Genomic DNA, 26,373 nt, shown 5'->3' on the forward strand with positions numbered 1-26,373 from the left:
TCAGGTAACTCTGTATCTGAGTTACACATAATGAGCGGTTTGGCCCACACTGGGTTTAAGGACTGGATCCACTCAGCTCTCCTGACCGGGCAATTGTACAACTCTAACTGAGGTTATTTTCAGAAGCATTGGTCCCTGACAGATCCAAGCCAACCTATTCATGCTTTTCAAAGCAACCTGTAAGATTCCATCCACCTTTGTGTCTTCCTAGTTGAATCTGCAAATCAACTGGGTGACAGTGCGTAAAGTATCCCATGCCATTTCTGGACTGGGTTAATTCAGGGCAGTTCCCAGAGGGTGAATCAGGGGAGGGCGAACCTGGAAACTTTGTCAACTTCTGTGCTGTGTTGAGGTGGCAGGGGGCTCTGACCACCCAACACCCACCCACCAGGAGAGTGAACCATGGAGGCAATCAGTGATTTCAGAAGGAGATAAAACAGGCACTCGGGGTGGGGTTGCAGGCAGAGAATGAGGGAATGGATGGATCAATAAAGAGAGAGCATGGATTTGATGGAGCTGAATGGTTTCCTCTTCCATCGTAATGACTCTGTCACTCAAATGGAGGGGTGTGAGGTTGGGTACAGGGTGGAGATTCCAAAGGTGATTGATCAAGTGAAGCTGATGTGCAAAGATGAGGATTTATGAGGAACATGCATTTCACCCACCATCAATCTTTGCCTCCCCTTGCTCCCAGGTTGGAAGGGGAGCCTGTTGCCAAGGTTACACAGATGGTAGGTATATATTTATATATATGGCTGTGAGCCCCAGCAGAAGGCAAACAATGGATGCAAGTGGTTGCAGAATTAGCCAGCAGCTGGCTGTCTGAACAGCCCATTCAAGGGACGGCCCAGATGGATTAATTATTCAGTGCTTTTCAGCTTGCTCTCTTCATTCACCGTGACACTAATTACGAAGATGCCTCTCACCCCACCCCCACCTTCCAGTTCCCCCTGCCTTCAATGTAGGGTCCGCCCTACTCCCTGACGCACACAGCACAGAGCGGCTCCACCTTTTGTGTGAGTGTGTCTATACACGCTCTGTGGAAAGATTAACAGGCAAGTCCAAAGGCTGATATGACACTAACCTTAACGCACTGTTGGCCTCAAATCGGGCAATCCCGAGATAGCAGGGGATCAAACTATCTCCATGCATCTCTTTCCCCCTTTCCCAATGTTAGCCAGACGCATCTCCACCCAATAGCAGCAGCAGCTTGAACAGGAGGATACATCTTCCAGATCGCATTCTCTTTCTCCAGAATATCTCGCACACTCAATGCTGACTCGCTCACGGTGATGGGGTGAACTCAGGAGTGATATTGCATTTGTCTGTGAACGTTTCGTTTTATTTCTGTTGGGGGCAAAAAAAAAACAGCCAGAACCATAATCAAATGATTGCAATGCAGAAGAGGTGTCAGGTAAGAGGAGTCTCTCTCTCTCTCGTACATTATTGGAACTAAAATTCACTTTTTCCTAAAGAAATTACAGACAGACCTGAGGTTGGATGTGTGGCAGGATGTGTGTTTTAAGGGGATTGTGTGTGTTAGTCCAGTAAACATGAAGTCCCATTGCCTGAGATGCAGGGCGTGTGTGTTACTTATTTGAGACAGTGCTTCAGCCATTGTGTTGGAATAACAATCTGAACGCAGCGTTATCCAGCAATTTGTACATAGCCCTAAGTCTGTCTAGTCCGGTACAAGGTTATTATATAAATGGTCAGTGAGCAATGCGGAGAAGAGGCGTTAATTTTTTACGATAGCTAGAGATTGCGGATACAACGGCCACGTGAATGTGTCGAGTGCAATGTATCGAATTAAAACGCAGATTGCAAATGAATTTGACAATCTGCTACCATGATTTTATTCAATTAGCATTTTTGTGAGGGGTCGAGAACTAAAACGGGTCTAGGGCTAAACTTCAAAATGGGTTTTCGGAGAACAAAATAACAGCAGTGCGTGTGTTTTATTTTAATTCTTGCTTAACTTTAGCCTGCCAAGATTATTTTTGGCGAAATGTCTAACCTCATACTTTCCACTGTTTACCGGTTTGATTCTACAAACTAAACTGCGGGGGAAAGCATCTTTGTTTTAAGTGCCACAGGAAGTCACTTGACTTGTTCTGGTGCCCATGAAGTGAACCGTTTAATGGGCTGGTCATGGACACAGTGCTGAGGGATTACAGTTATAGGGTGAGGGGCGATGTCCCATTGGGATGAGCGGGTCTGAAATGGGTTTTTTTTTCAGGGATGAACATATTGCACTGTAAGAAGCAAAGTGACATTTTCAGGTGGGGGAGAGAGAGGTATGAAAGGTTCTATGTAAGATCAGCCCGATTAGGGATCTAGGCTGTGCCCACCTTTTTTTAAAAAAAACATCTAGCTTTCAAATCTAGACCTGGTGCATGGATGGGCTTCTGAGATATTTCCAGACAGAGGCCACTAGTGCTTTAACTATCACTGGTGACAGTGTCCGAGATTCCACTTCAGATTTTGGGGAGGCATTGATCCTCCGGCAAAAGGACTGCTTTATTCCATTGTCAGCAAAGTACAACTGTCTGCTTTCATGCAAATTCTGCAGCAGTGTCTGAGGTGACAGTGAATATAAAGAAGGGAAATGAGGCATTCTCTTTGCACTGTCATGTACGCAATTGTGAAAATGGTATTTCATATTTGTGCCATTGGTACATTATTTGGTCGTGACAATGATTTTTTTTTAACAATGTGTTTTAAAATGCACTTCCTTTTAAAAGGAGCAAAATGTTTTCACAAGTATAGGAATGGATGTGGAGCAGTATGATAGAGAACAGTAGCAATAGGTGCCTGACGATGTACTTGGACAAGGAGCTGGTAGGGGTTGAAGGAAAGCGTTTGAGTGTGTATATCTGAGCTGAACATGGGGAAGATAAAGTAGATTGATATTGGAAAAGCAAAATGTGTGGGGATGCTGGTAGGTAAAATGAGTTGCTGTGAACTGTTGTTCAAACAAATAGCATCTGCACTGCATTTGTCCAAATGCGTATTTGCACCACTTATTGTGTGGTTATCCTTTTCTACTATTGAAACACAATTTTAAATCTTTTTCTTGTGCAAATTGTTCTTTGCACAATTGTTGTGCAAATGGTGTGAATCTTGCCACGTTGGAATGCGAGATATATGCTGAGGGAGAATTCTTGTGCTTATTTCCATTCAATGTGTGCTAATCCCATAAAGTGTTGAATTGCCAGTAATTGTTATTTGCAAAGGAATTTGACTTCCGGGGTCTAACTTGCTCTGTGATCAGTGCAGTTCCTTTGCCAAAAAAAAGCAGCAAGTTTCCATTTTTCCAGACTTGCTCATTCCCCAAGGGTTTCCAGTCAGCAGACAGCAGAACGCCTGCAGAACCTGCATTGCAGAAGGCCCCATCTTTACAGAGAGAATAAAAGATGATATCTTAGAGATGGTGTGAAACCCAGAGCAAAAGTTATTTTTTCTCTCCAGTTTAAAATCTCTGTTGGGTTAAAATGCCATGGGTTAGACAGTATGCTGTACCATTGGTCAACCAATGGTCTGACTTGGCTGTACCATTGCTGGATGCTTAACCGTGTCAATGCCTCATGCCCTGTATATACTAACACACATATGGTCATCAATGCCTTCACATATGATATCTAGGAGTTATTGAACCACAGTGTCACAGTTTGACACATTGTGCTGTGGAAGTGATGACCCACTATACATAAGAATATAGCATAAGAATTAGGAGTAGGCCATTATCAGCTCTTTAGATCTCCCCTTATGATAAGACGATAGTGATCTGATTGTGACTTTAGGTCCACTTTCTTGTCTGACCTCCCCGTCAAGCCTTGAGACTCCTGTCAATCAAACATCTACCTAAATCATCTTTGAATAAAGTATTCAATGACTGAGCCTCCACTGTCAGACGAGAATCCCAAACACTAGAGAAGTGTGGATTTCCACCTACAATTGCTGACTTTGACTTTGAGTTTCCCGTGCACCTAGCCTGACTCTGGGTGTTTTCAGACCAAAACAATGTTGAAAGGCCATTCTGTTTGATAACCTTTCATCCCCTTGGTAATCAGAGGTGTGCAGGAATGTAGAGTTGAGGTTAAAATTAGATCAGCCATGGTAGTTTTGAATGGTGGTGCAGGCTCAAAGGGATTGAGTGGCCGACTTTTGTTCCTTGTTTGATTTCTCCCATATACTGTTTCTTTCCAAAGAGAGCACAGGTAGAGCGCTGCATGGAGCGTGTTGCCAAGTATGTTTCTGTGGAGTCAAGCGAGGAGAAGATTGGAACTCCTGAACAGCTCGTGGAAGTCTATTCATCAATCAGTCAGATGTGGGCCATATGTCTTAAGAATGTTCAGAGGCTCAATTCATGAGCTGTGCTGAATTAACTGATCGCTGGTGGGCTCGTGATGGCAACACAGTGCACATCACCGATATTTTTTTGCCATGTTCTGGTCAAGTGAATGCACCTCACCTATGGGGTTCCTTGTCCTGATTGCATTAGCTGCTGGGAAATGCATTGTGAAACTTTTTGTGGTTGAACACCCTCTTGGCACTCAGTTAATATGTGGGGATAGAAATCTGCCTGGGAGCAAGTAACAGAGTTTCCCACTGGCCCTATGTCTGATCCCAGCATTGTGTGTGTGATGTTTATGTCTCTTCACCCTCCCATTGTCCTGGATGGCACTTTGTAAAGCACTAATTGCACCAAGAACGTGGTCATTGACTTAAACCATGCTTTTTAACTCCTTTTTGTCGGTAATAAAAGCTTCCATAGGTTGGGAGAAACGGTTTGCAAAACACCAGCCCAGCCTGCAGTGGCCACTCGGCCCATTGGATTTGTGGGTGTCTAGTACCGCACAGTCAGTGGGCCAAGGTCTCCTCTGTTTCCGCAGGTAGTACCAATTTAATTACCTAAGTGAAGGATCACAAGGACTTGCATTTATACAGCATCCTTTGTTGTAAAACAATCTGGGGCGTTCCACAGGAATGTTTTCACACGGTTTTTATGCTGAGCCAAGTACGGTTGTAGGAGCTGCCACAAAAAAAATGAAAGGAGTTCCAGAGCATGGGTTTGAGGTAAACCGAGGTGAGGGAGTATACTTACCCTTAGCTCACCTGTCCCAAGCCAGGCTAACCTGACATCAACTAGCAGAGCAATTGCCTGCCTGTTGTGTCACGGAGGTCTTTGCCATTTCTATCCAAGCCTATTGACTGAGCGCTCTCATCCATTAACCCAGCAGCTAGGCATGGGGTTTGGAGGGAGGGGAGCGGGCAGTGAAGGAATGAAGGTAAATTACTGTTGTCGCGGCCTGACTGTGAAGGATACTTGCATGAATTTCTGTTTCTGAAGGTTATGATGAAATTTTGTGCACGTTCAGGTTTGCATTCCCTCAAGTATAGGAGATTTAAAAGTGATCTGATCGAGGTGTCTGACATATTCAGGGAGTTTGATAAGGTAGATAGGGAGAAACCATAGCCTCTCAAAACAAGCAGATGTGACCTTCAGATTAGAGCTAGACCACTCAGGAAGTAAATTTTGGTTCAAAGAGTAGTGGAGATCTGGAACTTCCTGCCTCAAAACACTGAATTTTTTTTTGTAGACACCCTACAGTTGTGGAAACTAGGCCATTTGGCCCAACAAGTCCATACTGACCCTCTGAGGAGTAACCCTCCGAGACCCATTTCCCTACCTTATTACTCCACATTTACCCCTGACTAATGCACCTAACCTCCAAATCCCTGAACACTATGGGCAAATTATCATGGCCAATTCATCCTAACCTGCACTTCTTTAGACTGTGGGAGGAAACTGGAGCAGCCGGAGGAAACCCACGCAGACGCAGAGAGAATGTGCAAACACCACACAGACAATCGCCTGAGGCTTGAATCAAACCCAGGTCCTTGGTGCTGTGAGGTAGCAGTGTTAACCCCTGAGCCACCGTGCCATCTAATGTTTGAACAATTAGAGTTTTCAAAACATCGTGTGTATTGAGTGGTATGGGTAGAGTTGTAGTAGACATCAGCCAGGGCATAATTGCACAGCAGAGCCTTGTGGTAGATGCCTTGCATGTGTACATGTCCTCAAATTTGGTGTCATCTTCATAAATATGGTCAATGGAGAATTGTGATTCTCAGTCTGTAACATGAGAAGACTGACTTATTGGAGAACCACAACACCTACTGCCTCAGCCTCCTGTTTGTGTCTTTGAAATTGACATTTTACCCGGCTCCATTGAATGACCCCTCTCTCCTCTCTGTCAAGCTATTGGGCAAAGTTTTGTCAGCTACAGGTGTATTCCTTGCAGTTAGACCATGAGATATAGGGCCTGAATGCAGCCATTTGGTCGATCGTGGCCGAAATGTTTCTCGATCCCATTCTCCTGTTTTCACCCTATGACCCCTTGATGCGTTATTAGTCAAGAATGGTCAGTAAAGGCACCATTTGCTCCAGTACTTCACAACCTGCCAGGTGGCAGGTTCCTAGAGTTACTGGCCTCAGCAACAGTAATGTTCAGAACACCGTTGTATGATGAAAGGAAAGAACGCTCAGCCTTGCTGCTCGTTGACTGCTACGTGATTTGGGAAGCCATCCTTGAGCGCGGTGCAAGAAGTTCTACTGCAAAGTATCCTTTTGTTGCAATCCCTATCCCCTGTAATTCAAGTCTTGTTAACGCTGTCAGCAAAGATTTGGGCAGGTAAAACAGCGGCTTAGGAGATCAAGGTGCCAAGGGAACACTGGTAAAAGCACACATCAGCGTGGGTTAGTGAATTCAGAATTGGAGAAAAGGGAAGAACTGGCTCTGGGAATAACAATTTAGAGATGGAGTGCAGAGGTTTTCATAAATACGTCCTATTAGATACGCATGAGTAAAAACGGACTGATTCACTAACTAAGATGGGCAACAAAGATACAGGATGGAATATTTTCAGTCTTTACAGTGGAAAAGAGCATAAATGGCTCGGGACAGGGAAGATTAGATTCTGGATTAGTGGTGCTGGAAGAGCACAGCAGTTCAAGCAGCATCCGAGGAGCAGTAAAATCGACATTTCAGGCAAAAGCCCTTCATCAGGAATACAGGCAGAGAGCCTGAAGGGTGGAGAGATAAGTGAGAGGAGGGTGGGGGTGGGGAGAAAGTAGCATAGAGTACAATAGGTGAGTGGAGGAGGGGATGAAGGTGATAGGTCGGAGGGGGAGGGTGGAGTGGATAGGTGGAAAAGGAGTTAGGCAGGTAGACAAGTCATGGGGACAGTGCTGAGCGGGAAGTTTGGAACTGGGCTGAGTTGGGGGAAGGGGGGATGAGGAAACTATTGAAGTCCATGTTGATGCCCTGGGGTTGAAGTGTTCTGAGGCAGAAGACGAGGCATTCTTCCTCCAGGCGTCTGGTGGTGAGGGAGCGACGATGAAGGAGGCCCAAGACCACCTTGTCCTCAGCAGAGTGGGAGGGGGAGTTGAAATGTTGGGCCACAGGGCAGTGTAGTTGATTGGTGCAGGTGTCCTGGAGATGTTCCCTAAAGCGCTCTGATAGGAGGTGTCCAGTCTCCCCAATGTAGAGGAGACCGCATTGGGAGCAACGGATACAATAAATGATATTGGTGGATGTGCAGGTAAAACTTTGGATGTGGAAGGCTCCTTTAGGGCCTTGGATGGAGGTGAGGGAGGACGTGTGGGTGCAGGTTTTGCAATTCCTCCCCCCCCCGACCTATCACCTTCATCCCCTCCCCCACTCACCTATTGTACTCTATGCTACTTTCTCCCCACCCCCACCCTCCTCTCACTTATCTCTCCACCCTTCAGGCTCTCTGCCTGTATTCCTGATGAAGGACTTTTGCCCAAAACGTCGATTTTACTGCTCCTCGGATGCTGCCTGAACTGCTGTGCTCTTCCAGCACCACTCTAATCCAGAATCTGGTTTCCAGCATCTGCAGTCGTTGTTTTTACCACAGGGAAGATTAGAACTGATTGAAGTGGTAAAGCCAGCAGCAATTCCAATTAAACATAAAAATCGTCCAGTGCTTGGCGCTTTTTCATCTTGCACTTACTAGGACCATTTGAGAGAATTACCAAAATAAATATTTATCCTGTATGTGAGGAGAGTGCTAATTGGTTGGCAAGTGGCCTTTTAGTGAGTCGGGCATTGCCATGGAAAATGCACCAGTTAATGATTGACAGTTCACCACTAAAGTTTGTTTAAATTTTAAATCTGGCAAGTTGACTCCGATCGCAGCATTGGTGTGTGAAATTAATTAGAGAATAAGTGTGTTCATGTTTCTTCCATCTGCAAAGAACAAGGTCCTGAGTATTAATATGGGAAGAATCCAGTTCATGCAAGTGTGTCTTCATGTTATAAATGTTGTTTTCCCTTTCCTTTTTACTTTGATATTTGTTATGAATTGTCCTGATCAGTGCAAGCTCAAAAGCTTTGACAAAATGTCTTAATTTTTAAAAAAATTATTGTGAATATAGCTGAAAAAAATGAGACCAAAGCCAGCTGGACCCAGATAGTGTTTATCCAATGGTGTTAAAGATATTAATGAAGAAACTCCTGACAGATGAGTTGTAATCTTCCAAAGTTTGGGCGACAAGAATGAATTGGAAGACAGTGAATAATGCATGATGTATTCAAAGTGACAAGCAGAGATAAAGATGGCTATCTAAAAGGCATTATCTTCAAACATCACTCCTACCAAGGTTGGAGCAAACTAAAATCAGGACTACGGTTAATTTTATGATAGGCATACTTTTTTGTGAAAGGTTAGTCATGTTGAACTAGTCTAGCAGAGCTGTCTGGCAGCATTTGTAATTGATGAGGTGAACAGTAAACTGGATGGGAGGCAGAGAAAAAGGGTTCTGCTTGGATTGGTGAGAAGTGAGAAGATACACACTCCAGCTATCTCCAGTCTTTTACAATGCATATTGGAACAGAAGGGAAAGTATTCAAATGTATCAAAAGTTTTTTAAAAAAAAAGGTCTTGAAGAAATTTCTGAGTAATTTCAGAAGCACTAAGCTTAAGCTGAGATGCCATTGCCTGTCCATTTAAAATTTGTCCAGGTTTTCACTGTGAAACAAATATGAAAGGTAGGTGGGGGATGATGAACAACAAAAGCTAACTCCAAGTGCCTAACTAGTTAAGGGTTTACAGGCACAAAAAGACAAAGGCTTAATGGGCCATCGGGCAATCTTATAAGACAGAGGGGGCGACTTTCAATGCGGTTGTGCCAATTGTCCATTATCAAGTTTGACCAAGGACTGAAGAAACCCCAGAAGATGCCACAAATTCATTTTGAACGTTTTCTGGGGGAAGGGGTGAGTGGGGGAGGGGAAGGTGCTAGGGGTCTCTGCAAATCATCCACTGATTTTACAGAAAGTGATTAGGACAATTTCCAGGGAAATTCCAAAAAAGCGCATCTCTCTGTATGGAGAGAGCTGGTCAATTTACCTTGTTTGGAGCGTTGCATCTAGTTGTACATCTGCCCCATTCAGGAAGGAAGGATAGCACTGGCTTTGAAAGAGTAGGCCCTGCAGGGATGAGAAGCATTCTTTATGATGAAAGGCTAGATACGCAGATTGTGTATTTTTGGGGATTAAAGAGTGAACTGATTAAGGTGCAGAATATGGGAAAGAAACCTGTAACTGCAGAGAAACACAATCTACCAATAGGGGATTGCTGAACAAGGGATCATGAAATGAAAACCAAGACCAAATTTCTGAATGCAAATTCATAAATGAAAGGAAAAAAAACAGTGGATGCTAGAAATAAAACAAAAACAGAAAATGCTGGAGAAACTCCACAGGTCCGATGGCATCTGTGGAGAGAGAAGCAGTGTGAGTATTTTGAAGCCAGTATGGTTAATATTTCTGACAGAGTCATGTGGGATTTGATGTTAACTGTGTTTCTCTTTCCATGAATTGTGAAGATGTGGGATGCACTATACACTGAAAGGTCTAACATATTGAATAACCGAACCAGGAATGGGAATCGGGGATATTTCTAAAGGACAGTGAGATTTTTTAAATTTGTGTGTCTCAAAATGGTGGTGCAATGATGGTTCAAATGGAAACTCTTTCTTTTTTATCTTGGTGAAAATTTGGATTGCTGGCATATATTCTAGATCGTTCTCTTTAAAAATGTTCGGTCCTGCCCGGAGCTGACAATCAGCGAAGGCTGATTTCATTATTTTCTCTTTTTTTTTTCTCACCAGCATATTTTGACATTAAGATCCCAGTGAATAAGCAAAATCAGTCGAGCATGTGAAGCCTTTTGACCCTGTGTGGTTTGTCACCAACCATCACAGAGCTGCACACTATTCCAACCTGTCAGGCAGCATTCACGATGAGTTCTATTTAAATTGCAATAGAGCAGGATGAAAGGAATAGCTTGCATTTATATCAGCATGTCATTAAGATGTCTCAAAGTGCCTGGTACAGATTAATTATCTTCAAAGTGTTGTAATGGCAGCCAGTGCAGAGGTCGTTTTACACTGTATGCCAATGTTCCATTGAGGAAATCAGAGTATCCAGGAGGCTGAGTAATTATTAACTCTTTGAGTGCTAGGAGGGAGCGCACATCAAAAAGGAGCAATAACCTGCCTTGGTGTGGAACCACAGATGTGGCTTGGAATTACCATTCAGGGTAATTTTGAGTTGTCTTTAGGTGTGCCGATATGAGGTTTATGGTATGAATACTACATTGGGTATCAATCCGTCCAACTGCTCATTCCCACTGAACATACGCAGTGACAACAGTATAGGCCAAGGTGACTGTGTCCTCAATTTTTATGTTAGTCATTCGTGCAACATGGCTGTCATTGGCTAGGCCAGCATTAATTTTCCATCCCTGGTTGCCATTGAGAAGATGGTGGAGAGTTCCCTTCTTGAACCGCTGCAGTCCATGTGCTGTGGGTAGATCCATGTTGTAGAATTTTGACCCAGCGACAGTGAAGAAACAGTGGTATATTTCCAAGTCAGGATGATGAGTGGCTTGGAGGGGAGCTTGCAGAGAGTGGTATTCTCAAGTATCTGCTGCCCTTGTTCTTTGAGATGGAAGTGATCATGGGTCTGGAAGGGTTGAGAAGATGTTAGCATAATTGGGAAATGGTTTTCAACAGGGATGGCCATTTTTAATACAGTGAGTATTTGGTGTGAGTATTTTCATTTCGTAATGGCGTGTGCACATAATGCTTTCCTCCCAAAGACTAGTTCCACCACTAACCACAGCCCAACCCCCACCCCCCTCCTCCCGCATCCCACAGGCTGGAAGATGCATCTCCCCTCCCCAGTGGAAAGTCCCCCACAACCAAACTGTCCCTGTCTTATTTTTCCCCTGGGTAATCACAGCCTGCTTCTGACTCCTAGTCCTCACCAAGAAGCTTGATTGGAAACATTATATACACCTTACCACTATGGTCTCTTCCTCCACACTCTGGTGTTTACTACCTTCCATTTTATGGTTAATTTTATGCTATACTGCTTTGTTCCATTTGTTTGATTTTTATTTGTTTTGGTGAATGAGAACTTCCCGGATGTCACATCCTGGTGCATGTCTCCCTCTGATTTTTAATCCAACAACAACAGCTTGTGTTTATACAGCACCTTGTTATAAAGGTGACAAACATCCTGAGGCCCCTCGCAGGCTGTATAATTAAATAAGTATCACTTTTTTTTTTCTCCTTTTTTATATTCTTTTGTGAAATGTGGGTGTTGCTGGAAAGGCCAACATTTGTTGGTGCTTTAGACCATGTAAAAGCATAATTCAGAGTCAACCATGTTACCGTGAGTCTGGAGTCTTACATAGGCCAGAACAGGTCAGGTTGCCAAATTCCTTTCCTTCAAGGACTATAATGAAAGAGAAGTTTTTAATAGTTTTGTGGGCACCATGTCTGAGACTGCACTTCAGTCCCAGAGTCCAATGAATTGAATTTAAATTCCATGCCTTTCCATGGTAGCATTTGAACCTGTGAGTCCAGAGCATCATCCTAGGCTTCTGGATTGCTAGTCCATTGACACATTGCCACAACCTCACCCTTTCTGTACATGGGAGACTATTATGTCACAACCTGTTTTTAAGGACTACCTGGAAGGAGGAAACTGAAGTGGAGAGATGTTGACCATAAGAAAGAGAAATAGAAGTACACTATTTACTCCGTTGAGTCACTGTACTTCAGAATCAATATAAATCTGAGAAGCAGCTCTGAGAAGGTTTACCAGGCAATCCCTAGAATGGATGCTTTGCCTTATGAGGAATGGTTAGACAGACTAGGCCTGGGTTCTCTGGAGAGTGGAGTCTGAGGGAACTTAACTAAAGCAGATAAGATCCGAAGGGGAATTGCCGCCTTGGATTTTGACAGGATGCTTCATTTTGTGGGGGAATCGGGGGTCAAGGTTAAATAAGGGCTGCCCATTTAAAACAGATGATGGATCTTTTTTTTTCTCTCTTGGATTGAGTGTGTTTGGAATTACTGTCCTTAAAAAGCAGAATCTTTAAAATTTTTAAGGCTAGTGATAGATTCATGTTACTAAGGGTGATAAAGGATTGTCAGGGGTGTGGAGGAATATGGAGTTGAGGTTAAAATCCAATCAGCCGTGATCTTATAAAATGGCGGAACAGGCTCAAAGGGCCAAATGGCCTATTCATGTTCCTTGTTAGTATGAATCCTGTCCACAGTTCTGTAGCGGTTGTGATTGTAATAGGGCAACTATAACAGAGTTTGGGGTGGGGCTGGGTACATAAAAAGGTCAGAATTAGGAGGAGAGCGTTGACATTGCAGGGTTGTCAGCTGGCCATCTTTCTTTGGTTTTCCAATTTTCTGCCAGAAGAATCCAGAAACTCCTGGGCCTCTGTGTGCAATTGTTGATGAGGCAGGCTGGGTACCACGGATCTGCTCTCCTGACCACTGCCCATTGCCAATTTTAGTCAGCAGAATTACTGTACCCCAGATCAGATGGGCATAAGGGACTGTCAATATTTTAACTGGAAATAAGATAGAATTACCATCTCCTGACATGAATTATCCAAGCCCGTACCAGGCTTTAATCAACTGGGAATTTTTAATGAACGGATTTAATTTGGTTGTTATTAAGTTTGCTATAGAATTTTGGACACATTTGGTTTGGATGGTCAAACCAGACTCCATTCGTCACCAATCTCCATGAAAACTCTCTTTTCGACAGTCTCACTGTTTTGTGGATAACAATTATTGACTGGGAAATGGATTTGAAATGAGTTGCATTGCATTTCCTTTCAGTACAATCTGAGCCTGGCCCATTCCACAGCTCCTGGTTTCCAGATCTCTCCAAGGCCTCCCTGTGACACTTTCCAGCTCTATAACACTCTGCGATTCCTGCACTTCTCAACCCCAGCATCTTATGCTACCTCCTACTATCATCACAGTACTGTTGATGGCAGTATTAGGCTGGGATTCTCTCCCTAAACTTAGAATAGAACAGCAACTTGCTATTGTGTGTATATTTGCAACCAAAAAAGTGAAAGGTTGTATAGGTCGCCATATTACAGCACCTACATTAATGACAAGTCATAAATATTAAGAAAACAAAGTTAAAAGTTCATCACAGTTCAGTTAACGGCGGATATACAGGCTAGGTGGTTTAGCCATGGGAAATGCAGGGTTTCAGGGATAGGATTGGAGGGGGGTGGTGTGGTCTGAGTGAGATGCTCTTTGGAAGGTCAGTGCAGATTTGATGGGCTAAGTGGCCTCTATCTGCACTGTAGAGATTCTATGATCCCAGCTTGTCTGTGACCACCTTTTGAATACAGGCAAGTCTCGAAATGGCAGGACAACAGTGTCCTATGTGAAGAGCTACAATTAGGAGGTTTAATTGTGATTGCCTGAATTAACAAAGATGATTAGCCAACCTGTTAGGTGTCCAGTTGGTATAGAACTTGGGTCTTTGACAGAAAACCCAGTGGGATCTTCAGAGAAATGGGGTGAACAAGTGTTTACCCAGACCTTAGCGAAATCTCTTACAGTCCTGGCAGGAGATTGTTCTGAGGGCTGCGTCTTTGCAAAAACCCCTTAAATGGTCCATTGTTGTGACCTGAATGTGAACCGGAAGATTGAGTTCAAATCCTGCTCTAGGACCTGTACACACATAGAGACATGAAGGTCGATGCTCCAGTGCTGTTATGTTGTCTTTTAGATGAGATGTTAAATGGGGATTCTGTCTGCTCCCTTGGGTGAAAGTAAAGGGTCCCATAGCATTACTTTTGAAAAAAAGCAGAGGAGGCCTGCTCTGTGACCACTACCACATTGCTGTTTATGAACGTGTATACCTGAGTTTGATTTTCTAACAGTGATGACACAATATAACATTTGGGACATCCTGTGGTTGTGGTTGCTGTATAAAGTTTGTTTGTTTGTTAGTTGTTGTCGTACATCATAGTAACTTGCCTGTAAGGCTGACTATTGTTCTGCGTGCATGGTCTATATGGTACAATATGAGACTGGGAAACCTCAACAAAGGATGGGGACGTGGCCCTCCTGCACAGTGTTCTTCCTCCTCCTGTGCACAATAGCTCTTTCAAAGTGCTATCATAATCTAGATGGGCTAAATGTCCATCTTCTTTGTTGTTAGTTTCTGGATTACGCTATGGTGGCTGAGAAAATGCAACAAGAGAAATCAGGATGGTGTGGTGAGGTGTAACCAAGCACTTTTTTAAAGAAGTTGTACGTTCTAGGAAACCAGGAAAGGCTGAAGGGAAATGCAATGATGGCATCTCTTTTGAGAGGACTTGAATATAAAAGCAGGGATATATTTCTGAGGCTCTGGTCAGACCACATTTGGAGTATTGTGCTCAGTTTTGGGCCCCATGTCTCAGGAAGAATGTACTGGCCCTGGAGTGTGTCCAGAGGAGGTTCACAAGAATGGTCTCAGGAATTTGTACATTCTCCCCGTGTCTGCATGGGTTTCTTCTGGGTGCTCCGGTTTCCTCCCACAATCCAAAGATGTGCAGGTTAGGTGAATTTGCCATGCTAAATTGTCCCATCGTGTTAGGTGCATTAGTCAGAGGGAAGTGGGTCTGGATGGGTTACTCTTTGGATGGGGTCAGTATGGACTGGTTGGGCCGAAGGGCCTGTTTCCGCACTGTAGGGAATCCAATCTAATCTAATCTATTCAATGATGTTTAGTAGGATGAGGAGGGGGATCTAACTGACACATCCAGAATACTGAATTGCCTAGTCAGAGTGGATGTTGGGATGGTGTGTCCTTTGGTAGAGAGACTAGGAGCTGAAGGCACAGCCTTAGAATAAAGAGAGGACCTTTTTAGAATGGAGATAAGGAGAGATGTCTTCAGCCGGAGAGCAGTAAACTTATGGAATTCATTTCCACAGAAGGCCAGGTCATTGAGTATATTTAAGACAGAGACAGGTTCTTGAGTATCAAGGGTTACGGAAAGAAAGAGGGAGAATGGGGTTGAGAAACTTATCAGCCATGATTGAATGGCAGAGCAGACCTGATGGCCTAATTTCTAGTCCTTTCAGCCCAATGTGTTATGGTCTAATGGAAGTTTGGGGCATTGGGTTGCACAGTTTTCAGGTCTGGGGCTTAATGCATCGGAGGGTGGTGTATGTGCATCATGATTTCGGTCATCTGTGTAAGATCAAAGTTGTTGTGTGTTCAGGATGGTACGTTTGAAATATGCTCCTCGCCTATTATCATTGGTTGAATAAACCAGCAATAGATAACACTTACTGTTGTAATAAACATCTGCATTTTGTGTCTTGTGTGGTGAATGGCACAACATTTTGGGCTGTTTGTCATGCATTGTCCAACATTTAATGATCACTTCGAAGTATGGAACGGAAAAACGGTTTACTTTCCACAAGGGAGCCTGATTTGCTTGAGGTGGCGTGTGTCTGTTTGCAGAAGGGAAGGGTTACAGACCATAAATCTATGAAGTGTGCGCTGTTATTCAATGAGATCATGGCTGATCTGCCTTTTTTTTAATGTACACGTCCCCAGTCAGTGTACACGTGAGCAGAGGTGATGTTGCCAATCAGCAGCGTTTACTCTTGTTCTCCCTTTTCGAGCTGTCATTGGAAGTGGCCTACCTCCGAAGAGGAGGCACCGAATAGGAGTGTATTTCTACTAAGTTGAGATTTTCCAGTCTTACTGGGGACACCTGCCTTTACGTGGGATACACAGCTTAGAACTGAGCTGTTTGTGCCAACCAGACAATGTCAGCATTTATATTCCTCGTGGATTTACTCCCATCTTTCCTTAGCTAATTCCTAAACTCACTCAGCCCGCTCGGTCCTCCAGAGGCAGGTGGAGGGCACATTTGTATCCCTGAAGGAGAAACGAACTTGCATTTATACAGTGTGGTTTGTGACCTCTGGGTCCCCTAAATCACTCCACTACCAATGAAGCATTTTACAAATGTAGGTGCTCTTTTAATGTTGAAATGCAGCCCCAGCCTGTGCGTAGGAAATTTCCATAAACAGCTGTGAGCTATGACAGTAGTCCAAAGACTAGGGAGAACAGTTCGGTTGGATAAGAAGGCAGATCTGGCCTTTGTTTAACGGGTTAATTGAAAGCAGGGGCCTCACCCATGGAACCAGTGAGATGGGTGCAGTGTAATAAGGCTGGCTGTGAATCTAAAAGCTTGACTATGTCCAACTTGTCTTTCAGTAAGTGGTACCCTGGCCCACACGTGACTGAGCGGCACTGCCCCTGGGAGTTGGGAAGCAGATGGTGCCAGATGTGATCGGAATCCATGAAGGTGAGCGACTGTAATTGGGGGAATGTAAACGGAGGTGGGTGACAGCAGCTGAAGGCAGGTATTTTCAAATTAAATCTCCCTTCGCCTTGCCAGTAGCTGGATCCTCGGATTGACAGACTCTGGGCGGGAGGTCGTGAATTGAAATTCCAGCTTTCTCCGGTGTTTTTGAGTGTATTTGTGTCTGCCAATTAACCAGCTGCACAATCTATTTTCTGACTCCTAGCCTGACCAAAGCTACTAATGGTATTCCTGCCAACACTTTGGGGAGAGCTGGATGATTAGAGGTGAGGACACAAAACTGAGGAATGGAGAGGCATCCTTAATAATGGGGATCAATGTAAAGAAACTGTCAACTTAAAATAGTCACCTTTTTTATTCTCATTTTGTATGCCATACTTTTCGACAACTGTATTGGGAGCTTTGGGTGACCACACAGTCCACTAACTCAGGCTCAGTGTCCTGTGATTTGCCTTTTTTTTTGTGTGTGGGGGAGGGGAGAACATCATTAAAAACTGAGCCCCTGTTCGCAAAATGTCATGCAACATTCCCACCAATGGGCCATCATCACAACACACTGTGAGGCTCCCATCCATCCAATGCTGGTGTAGGATGGCATAGGGCTAGGCAGAAACTGGAATATTGTTTGACATTTCTTAGCCTTTCCATCTCCTCTGTCTCTCCACTCGAATATTGCTGAGAAGGGAGGCACTTGGGTCAGGATGAATGCAAGAATGCCAACTTTGAGATAATCCTCACGGTTTATACTGTGGGATATAAGGGTTCTGATTAGTTGGCCAGTCATAACTGGCTGAGATATTGCCAAGGGGAACGTAACAGAATGATTGGCTCCCTCAGTTCCTAGGTAATGGAAAAAGTTCCAGACTTAAACCTATGATGGCTCAGTGGTTAGCACTGTAGCCTCATGGTGCCAGGGACCTGGATTTGATTCCAGCCTTGGGTAACTTCCTGTGTGCAGTTTGTACATTCTCCCTGTGCCACCATGGGTGCTCTGGTTTCCTCCCGTCGTCCAATGCTGTGCAGGCTAGGGGATTGGCCATACTAAATTGTCCTGTAGTGTCCAGGGATGTGCAGGCTAGTTGGATTAACCTTGGGAAATGCAGGGTTACGGGGATAGGGTGGTGGGGTTGGGCCTGGTTGGGATGTGTACAGAGGGTCAGTACAGACCTGTTGGGCTGAATGGCATCTTTCGGCACTGTGGGAATTGTATGATTTTTGTTTCCAAGCACTGGCCTCTGTGTATTAATTTTTGTAACTTCTAGCCAATATAAGAGTACTGTGATAAGTTGACTAGTTATCTTAAACTCTTACTGGCTGTAAGTATAGCTAATGCATTCAGAACTATTTAGCAAATGCTGTCCAATCATGAAATTGTATCTAACAATAGATGTTTTGGGTTTTGCAAAGCCCACCTGGTTTAAGACGGCGTGCTCTCTGTCCATTATAAACAACTACATACATGTGCCTGATTCAAACAACCAGTCTTTGGGATGTATCTCTTTTTTTTTACCCCCTCTAGTATAAACCATTGTGGCTGCTTAAAATTTGGTATTCTTGAATGTGACCCAACGAATACACGACAAAAATCTTTGGCCATGTACTCTATTTTCAGCAATGTTCAGGTTCTGTACCACCAAGTGACTGTTTGTTTGTAATCCGTCAATTTGTCCTCTCAGAATATCACAATCCCCTGAACTTCAGTGGCTTTGCCTGGCTAGCTTATCCTATTAATGCTTTGACAGGAAAAAGCTCCACCTGGTTTCTCTCTTTTGTCTAACTTTCCCAGTTCTTTGCTGATGTCCCCTGATATTTGAACGATTCGTCACAGTGAACGCATTTGCCTGGATGAGTTTCTCTTTTAAATCTCCTTCAAAATGTTGTTCCGTTCCCCTTGACTGGTCCCTTCCATTACTCAGACCCATGGATCAGTGACTCGGATGAGATGCTCCTTTCCAGCTCTCAAACCGGTTCATATCTCCATCTTTCCCACTTAACATCTCGTTGGTAACCACTGCTGACTACTTACAGCAGCAAAAACCCAGGTCGTTCACCCTCACCAATGTATATTTTCCAAAGTTAGTGTCCTACCTTGCTTCAGCTCGCCCCATCCTGTGAAAGGAGTTGTTTTTAAAAAAAGACTCAGGCCCAGCAAACAGGTATCTCCAGTGCAGTAAGAAATTGTGAAGGAGGAAATCTATAAAACTGTACCTCCAGCTTACTGTGTTTGCATATCCCAACACATACAGAATATGTTACATATGGTCCTTCATTTCATTGTGATTTCTTTCCGAACTCATTCAAGAATATGTTTTGTTTATAGCATGGAAAATAAACCAGCATCTGACAAACGGCACACCCAATAACCACCCTATCATTCTCTTAAAGTAGAGTGAGACCCAGTCTCTCAATTGGTGGGTTGCAGTCAGGTATTGTTGCTATTGACTGGAGCAGCCCTTTGACACACACACACACACACCCCTCCCCCCACCCTCCTAATTTCTCAGTGTTTAAGAGTTCATCAGAATAGTAAAAGGGTCAAGCAATGTTATGGAGTTTGTATTGGGATGCTACTAAATATCATTGCAAAATGTTTTGTGCAAGACCTGTTTGAATTCCTCGTTTTGGGATGCCATGCTACTGTTGAGTCTTTCTCATTATAAGCCCCGATACGTGAACAGGTTGCCCTCAGTTTGATGCTTATATTAGTAGCACCATGCCTCTGATAAAGCAGCACTGTGTCTGGGCTTGCATTAGAGGGCCCAGCTTAAACTCCAGTGTCTGTGTGTGCGTGCAGTGATTGAGGCTGGCACACGAATGCACTGTGGACACACAGGTTAGAGCTTGATCCCTCCTTTAATCTATTGGAATTATGAGTCCTCAAGCCCACTCAGTCATCTCAGGAAAGTGAGGAATAGTTTGCTAGACATGGAACCTTTGCTCTTTGTATTTGCCTCTCCCAGGTGATTACATGTCTATAGGATTGCAATGGGAATGCGGGGTCATGGAGGTAGTCCGGGGAGAGAGGACTTGTTTAGCCAGGATGACTTGACAATTAAGGTGTGGGATAGTCTTGATGGGCCAACTGGTGCCTTTTGTCCATCGGTTCTTTTGTTTCTCTACTTAATAGGCTCTGTTATGACCTTCATTTCAATGTTTGGTCATGAACTGTGCTTCTAGTTACAGGAATGCAAGGTTAGCAGTGTGCTTTCGATGCTGGGTTGTGTTGGTGGATTGCAGTGTTGAGGTAACTCCTGCTAACAATGGGCACACTGCTTTCTACTTCTACATGCTGGCCTCTGCTGCTCTTTTTTTTACCATTTTCTTTTCAAGGGCTCCAGCGAAGATGAGGATGTTGATCCGAGACTCTGGCTACAAATTCTAATTCAACGTTATCCCAGAAACTTGCAGGTTTGTGTTCTTTAGCTTTTCACCCTCATGTTTTGGTGCATTCTATTTTAATGTGCTGATCCATATTGAGACCCTTTTCCCCCACCCACAAACCACCTTCATCTCCCACTAACAGCCCCTTTTACAGCAGGATGGTACGTTCAGAGTTAGCTACTCGTTGCATTGTGAAGCTTTTAGTTCCATAGCCTTCAGCACTTCATAAACAGCCTACTTTCTGATTGCTAATATTTTTATAATTTAAGATAAGAATAGAGGCATAGAGTATAAAGCAAAGAATTGATGCTACACATCTACAAGTTATTGGTCAGACCACATTTGGAGTGTTGTGTTCAGTTCTGGGCACCTTATTCAAGGAAGAATGTTAAAGCCCTGGACAGTGTAAAGAAAATTTACGAGAAAGATACAAGAAATTAGTGATTTTAGACAGCAGGAAAGATTAGAGGATTTGGGCTTATTCTCCTTGGAGCAGAGAAGTTTAAGAAGTGACCATTATTGAAGTGTTCAAAATTCTGAATAATATTGACACGGTAAAGCAGAATATTCTGTTTTCCCCTAGTTGGTATGTCGGTAACTAGGGGTCACAATTTCAGGATTGTGAGCAAGAGAGCTAGGGGTGAGATGAGAAGAAATGTCTTTACTCAGAGGATTGGCAGAATTTAAGATGCACTGCTTGGGAGAGTGGTGGAGATGGAGACCATAGGAGGTTTCAAAAAGACCTGGATATGTATTTGAAAGTCAAGATTAGAGTGGTGCTGGAAAAGCACAGCAGGTCAGGCAGCATCGGAAGAGCAGGAAAATCGACGTTCCAGGCAAAAGCCCTTCATCAGGAATGAGGCAGGGAGCCTCTGGGGTGGAGTGGGGGTAGGACTGGGGAGAAGGTAGCTAAGAGTACAATAGTTGGATGGAGGTGGGGATGAAGGTGATAGATCCGAGAGGAGGGTGGAGTGGATAGATGGGAAGGAAGATTGGCAGGTAGGACAGGTCATGAGGATGGTGTTGAGCTGGCAGGTTGGAACTGAGGTAAGGTGGGGGGAGGGGAAAGTGATGAGTTCACACAGCCATGGACATAGGGCTGGAGATCGGGACTAGCTGGATAACTGTTTCAGGAGCTGATAGAGACATGATAGGTCAAATGGCCTCCTTCTATACTGCAAATTCTATAATATGAAAGGACATAACCCAAAATAAAGGAGTACCAATTTACAACTGAAATGAGGAGGAACTTTTTCTCAGAAGGTTGAGAGTTTTCGGAACTCCATGTCACAGAGAGCTGTGGGGACAGGGTCCTCCTGCATATTTAAGCCTGAGCTGTATTCTTGATCAGACGGGAAATCAATGGTTATGGGGAAAGGGCAGGAAAGTGGACATGAGGCTTTGATCATTATGGCCCTATTGAAAGGGAGAGCAGGCTTGAGGGGCTGAAAGGCATTCTCCTGTTCCTATCTCAATGAAAGCGTTGGAAGATGTGGGAGTGAACACATGAATGCCTCTGTAATTCCCCTCCATGATTTACTCTCAGCAGTGTGCAGGCCATTATTCTTGTTAAATTTTTAAAAATATTTTTATTGAAATACTTTTCTTTACAAAATTAGAAAGTTACAGAAACATGAAAATATAACATCATAACATCAAAAACAACAATAAACCAACTACTATTCTACTGTACAAAAGAAATCAAAACTACTAATGAGATCCATCCATTAGAGTTTATGCTTCTAATGCTGTGCGCTATGATCTGGAACATGTGAAGGAAGCAGATTTGGTTGAATCTTTTGAAAAACATTTGGATTTGTGTTTGAAAAGGAAAGGTCTGTGAATATGCGTCAAAGTAATTCAATTGCTCTTCTGAAGGGCTGGCACAAGCAGGTGGGCCAAAGGGCCTCTTTAGTCACCCTAAGTATTTGATGTCTCGTCGGCTGACTTCCCAACATCCAGACAGTGGTGTTCACTCAACAAAATAAAAGAGAATGTATAAGACTCTGATGCTGTTTTAAAGCTCGGGGTAAATTGTTGCACTAGTCTTGCCTCTAGTAGTTCAAACGAAAGCCTCGCTTCAAATGCTAGTACTCTCATTCGTATGTTGTCACTGATTGTCCACTCTCTCTCCCTTCGAGAAGCAATACACATAGACACTGAACTGGGGTCTGACAAAAACAAAATCTACACTCACTATCTGAAAATAAACACCAACCCAGTGGAGTTGGGCAGTGATGAGGGGAGGAAGGGGGAATAAAAAGAACAGTTTATGTTAACCGCATAAATGAAATGTAATGTCAGCCTAGATCCGCTTAAACAGGCTTAGCGCTGTCAGTGCTTGGCATTTTGATTTTGCGCTTTAATTCCACCCTAGATTGATGGAAGGATTACGAGGCTATGGAGGAAAAGTGCAAATCCCACAGCTCTGGTGACCTTGGCTGCCTTTGGATTTTCTCTGGGCTTAAGCTGTCAAAGATGAGATAGAATAATCCTCTTTCCAGATCACTTAGACTCCCTGCATCTTGGTGTTATCTAAAGACACCAATTCATCTCTTTTCCTTCTTCCAACCCCCCACTGTATGAGGCACCTGTATAAGCTGACCTGGTTTAACATCGCTTTCTTCTGCTGGAAGTCAAATATTGAAATCTTTGAAATTGGGAGAGTTTTGGGAGATTGAATTTACAAATAAGCTCCAGTTGCTGTTACCAGTGGGAGCGAGTGGTAAGATGTTGTTCTCGTGTACTCTTACAAATTCAGAAATCACACGACACTAGGTTATAGTCCAACAAGTTTATTTGAAATCTCAAGCTTTCAGAGCAAGGTCATTTGACAAAGGAGCAGTGCTCTGAAAGCTTGTGATTTCAAATAAACCTGTTGGACTATAACCTGGTATCATGTGACTTCTGACTTTGTCCACCCCAGTCCAGTCCAGCACCAGCACCTCTACATCATGGGTACTTTGCTATATTCCTAGAGCTCACTTATTCACTAAATTTCCACTTGTTTGCATGATAGTGACATTTCACTTGGCTGACTGTACACTAATGTAATAAGTCCGTTGCCATGTTTAGAATTATATCACAATAAGGACAAAGCAACTGACTTAATTAGCACATCTGCTTGTCGGGCAACTATAACTGGAGACCATCAATATAATATGGTCACAAAAAATTCAACCAGAAATTCAGAAAGGCAGTTCTTTGCTCTCAAGAGTTGTGAGCATGTGGAATTCATTTCCACACAGTGTAGTCGAAGCAATAGATGCATTTATGGGAAAGTGGACTCGTACATGAGGGGCAGATAGCATCTGAGGAGCAGGAGAATCGATGTTTCAGGCATAAGCCCTTCATCAGGAATGAGGCTTGTGGGCTGGGGAGCTGAGAGATAAAGGGTTGGGGGCAAGGTAGCTGGGAGTGCGATCGCAATCTTAGATACCTTCCCCCCCCACCCCCCGACTAACCCCACCCTTTTCCCATTTATCTCAGTTCCCTGGCCCACAAGCCTCATTCCTTATGCCCGAATTGTTGATTCTCCTGCTCCTCGGATGCTGCCTGACCTGCTGTGCTTTTCCAGCACCACACTCGTGACTCTGATCTCCAGCATCTGCAGTCCTCACTTTCTCCTGATGTATGAGGGGAAATGGTACAGTAAGTTATTATAAGTAAGACAGTAAGCCTGTAATAATGATACAGGTCAGCTAAATGGGTTGCACAAACATAACACACAGAGTCATAGAGATGTATCGCATGGAAACAGACCCTTCGGTCCAACCCGTCCATGCCGACCAGATATCCCAACCCAATCTAATCCCACCTGCCAGCACCCAGCCCATATCCCTCCAAACCATTCCTATTCATATACCCATACAATTGCAACATTTAAGAGGCATGTGGACCAGTTTCCACCACTTCCTCTAGCAGCTCATTCCTTACACATACCACCCTCTGCGTGAAAAAGTTGACCCTTAGGTCTCGTTTATATCTTTCCCCTCTCACCCTAGACCTATGCCTTCTAGTTCTGGACTCCCCGACCCCAGGGAAAAGACTGTGTCTATTTATCCTATCCATGCCCCTCATAACTTTGTAAACCTCTATAAGGTCACCCCTCAGCCTCCGATGTTCCAGGGAAAACAGCCCCAGCCTGTTCAGCCTCTCCCTGTAGTCTAGATTAGAATGATGCTGGAAAAGCACAGCAGTTCAGGCAGCATCCAAGGAGCAGTAAAATCGACATTTCGGGCAAAAGCCCTTCATCAGGAATACAGATAGCCTGAAGGGTGGAGAGATAAGTGAGAGGAGGGTGGGGTGGGGAGAAAGTAGCATAGAGATCAGATCCTCCAACCCTGGCAACATCCTTGTAAATTTTTTCTGAATCCTTTCAAGTTTCACAACGTCTTTCCGATAGGAGGGAGACCAGAATTGCATGCAATATTCCAACAGTGGCCTAACCAATGTCCTGTACAGTTGCAACATGACCCCCCCATCTCCTATACTCAATACTCTGACCAATAAAGGAAAGCATACCAAACGCTGCCTTCACTATCCTATCTACCTGCGAATGGAGAATGACAATGGAAAAAATCATTTTCTCCACTATGGCAGGCAGAATAGAAAACTGGAAAATTAAATGGCGAGAGATAAAATCATTTTGTCCAAAAGATATTAGTCCTGCTGTCTCAGAGCAAGAGACAACTGGTGGTGGTTGAACTTGAGGGCCACCATGAGGGGAGAGGTTGAGAAGGGGAGTCCTTTATGGGAACCTCAGCCAATGTGAGAATTGACCCCATGCTGTTTAACAAATGTGCATCACAAGCCAGCCACCCCGCTAACTGACATCCTGAACTCTGAGTTGCAGAGGTGTCTGAATGTCCTGAGACATGAAGCATAAGGTTAGTAAGCAGGCACTGTACATGATTAGGAAGGCAGAAGGAATGTAGCTGTTTATAGCAAAGTGTTCCCTCTTCATTGAGCAGCTGCGCAGCCTTCTCAGTTGTAGCCTAACCTGACTGATCCATGGGTCAGCTATTGATTTCCTCATCCATTTGGTGGGGCTTATGGTTTTGGAAAGTGTCTAGATGATTGGCCATTATGGTGTGATTATGCTAATATTACATTTTGTTAATTGGATTTAAAGTTGGTGATGGAACCAATTCTTTCCTAGCCATTTATTTTTTTTCTTTCACTCGGAAGTAACAAAATTCCATTCTACTGACCAAGATTGTGTTGTCCCTGATTCCCGATATTAGTTCATTTGTTCATGAGTTCTGGACGTCGCTGCTCAGCCACATTTGTGGAGTTGCTCTTGATTGGCTTATTGGGTTATTTCAGCGGGCCGATAAGATTGGGTGTGGAGTTACATGTAGGACACAGGTGGCAGATGTCTTTCTCTGAAGGATATGAGTGAGTCTGATGGGCCTTTTTCAGTAGTTGATTTCATGACCACTATTACTAAGACTAGATTTATATTCCAGATTTAGTTCATTCAAATTCCACCAGCTGCTGCAATGGGGTTAAAACCATGACCCCATAGCAGTCATGGTTTTTTTTTCCTTTTTTTCTTTAAAAATACTTTACCCCCACACTACCGCCTATATTTTCCCCAGCACCCATGTTGTATGTGTGTGTGTGTGCGGGTATGAGACACAGTGAAAGACAACAGGGGTATAAATCTTCATTCAATTTCCACCAGTAGGAAGAAAGGAAACACCCGAGTGGCCAGTGACAAGCAGTGCCCTTCTCAGGGGGCATTGCTGCATGATCAAACAGTGAAGGGGAGGGCAGCGATTAAATCAAAATAGAGTTGGAGGGGGAAATAATGCACTCCACTCCCTGCGATGACCACCTTTTCCTGAAAATCTCGAGGGTGTTGGTGGACACCGCGTGCTCCTTCTCCAGGGATAACCGCAGAAGAGGGGCAGGCAATCGACCATAACGCCCCCCTCTATGGCCCGCTGCCTGGACCTAATTATGGCCAGTTTGGCCAGGCCCAGGAGCACACCCACAAGGAGGTCCTCTGACCTACCCTCCCTTCCTTCACACCGGGTGACGGTCATGTTTTATTTGTCCACTGATATTATTGCTATCTGCCACCCTCCCACCATAACTGAGCTGAAAAGAGGAGGGTTTTCCAAGCTTATAGCCCAGGAGCAGTGAACAAACAGTGAAGAAGTTCCAAGTCTGGATGGTGTGGGACATTAGAGGTGATAATGGTCCTTTGCTCTTACCTTTCCA

The 26,373-nt window shown here is 44.0% G+C and overlaps 1 long non-coding RNA gene across 3 annotated transcripts in view; it reads left to right on the top strand.

Moving 5' to 3' along the window:
* Positions 1-951: 951 nt before the first annotated feature.
* LOC140488103 (uncharacterized) overlaps positions 952-26,373 on the top strand; it is a 54,867-nt gene continuing 29,445 nt past the window's right edge. The window contains exons 1-3 of one of the 3 annotated variants that reach the window (XR_011962998.1): positions 953-1,414; positions 16,653-16,743; positions 16,967-20,169. This is a non-coding gene — a long non-coding RNA (uncharacterized lncRNA). Of the gene's footprint in view, positions 1,415-16,652; positions 20,170-26,373 lie in introns of all 3 variants that reach the window. The other 2 variants (XR_011962996.1, XR_011962997.1) reach the window with 2 other exon arrangements.

Source organism: Chiloscyllium punctatum, chromosome 17 (assembly GCF_047496795.1).
Source record: "Chiloscyllium punctatum isolate Juve2018m chromosome 17, sChiPun1.3, whole genome shotgun sequence".
NCBI classification, from domain to species: Eukaryota; Metazoa; Chordata; class Chondrichthyes; order Orectolobiformes; family Hemiscylliidae; genus Chiloscyllium; species Chiloscyllium punctatum.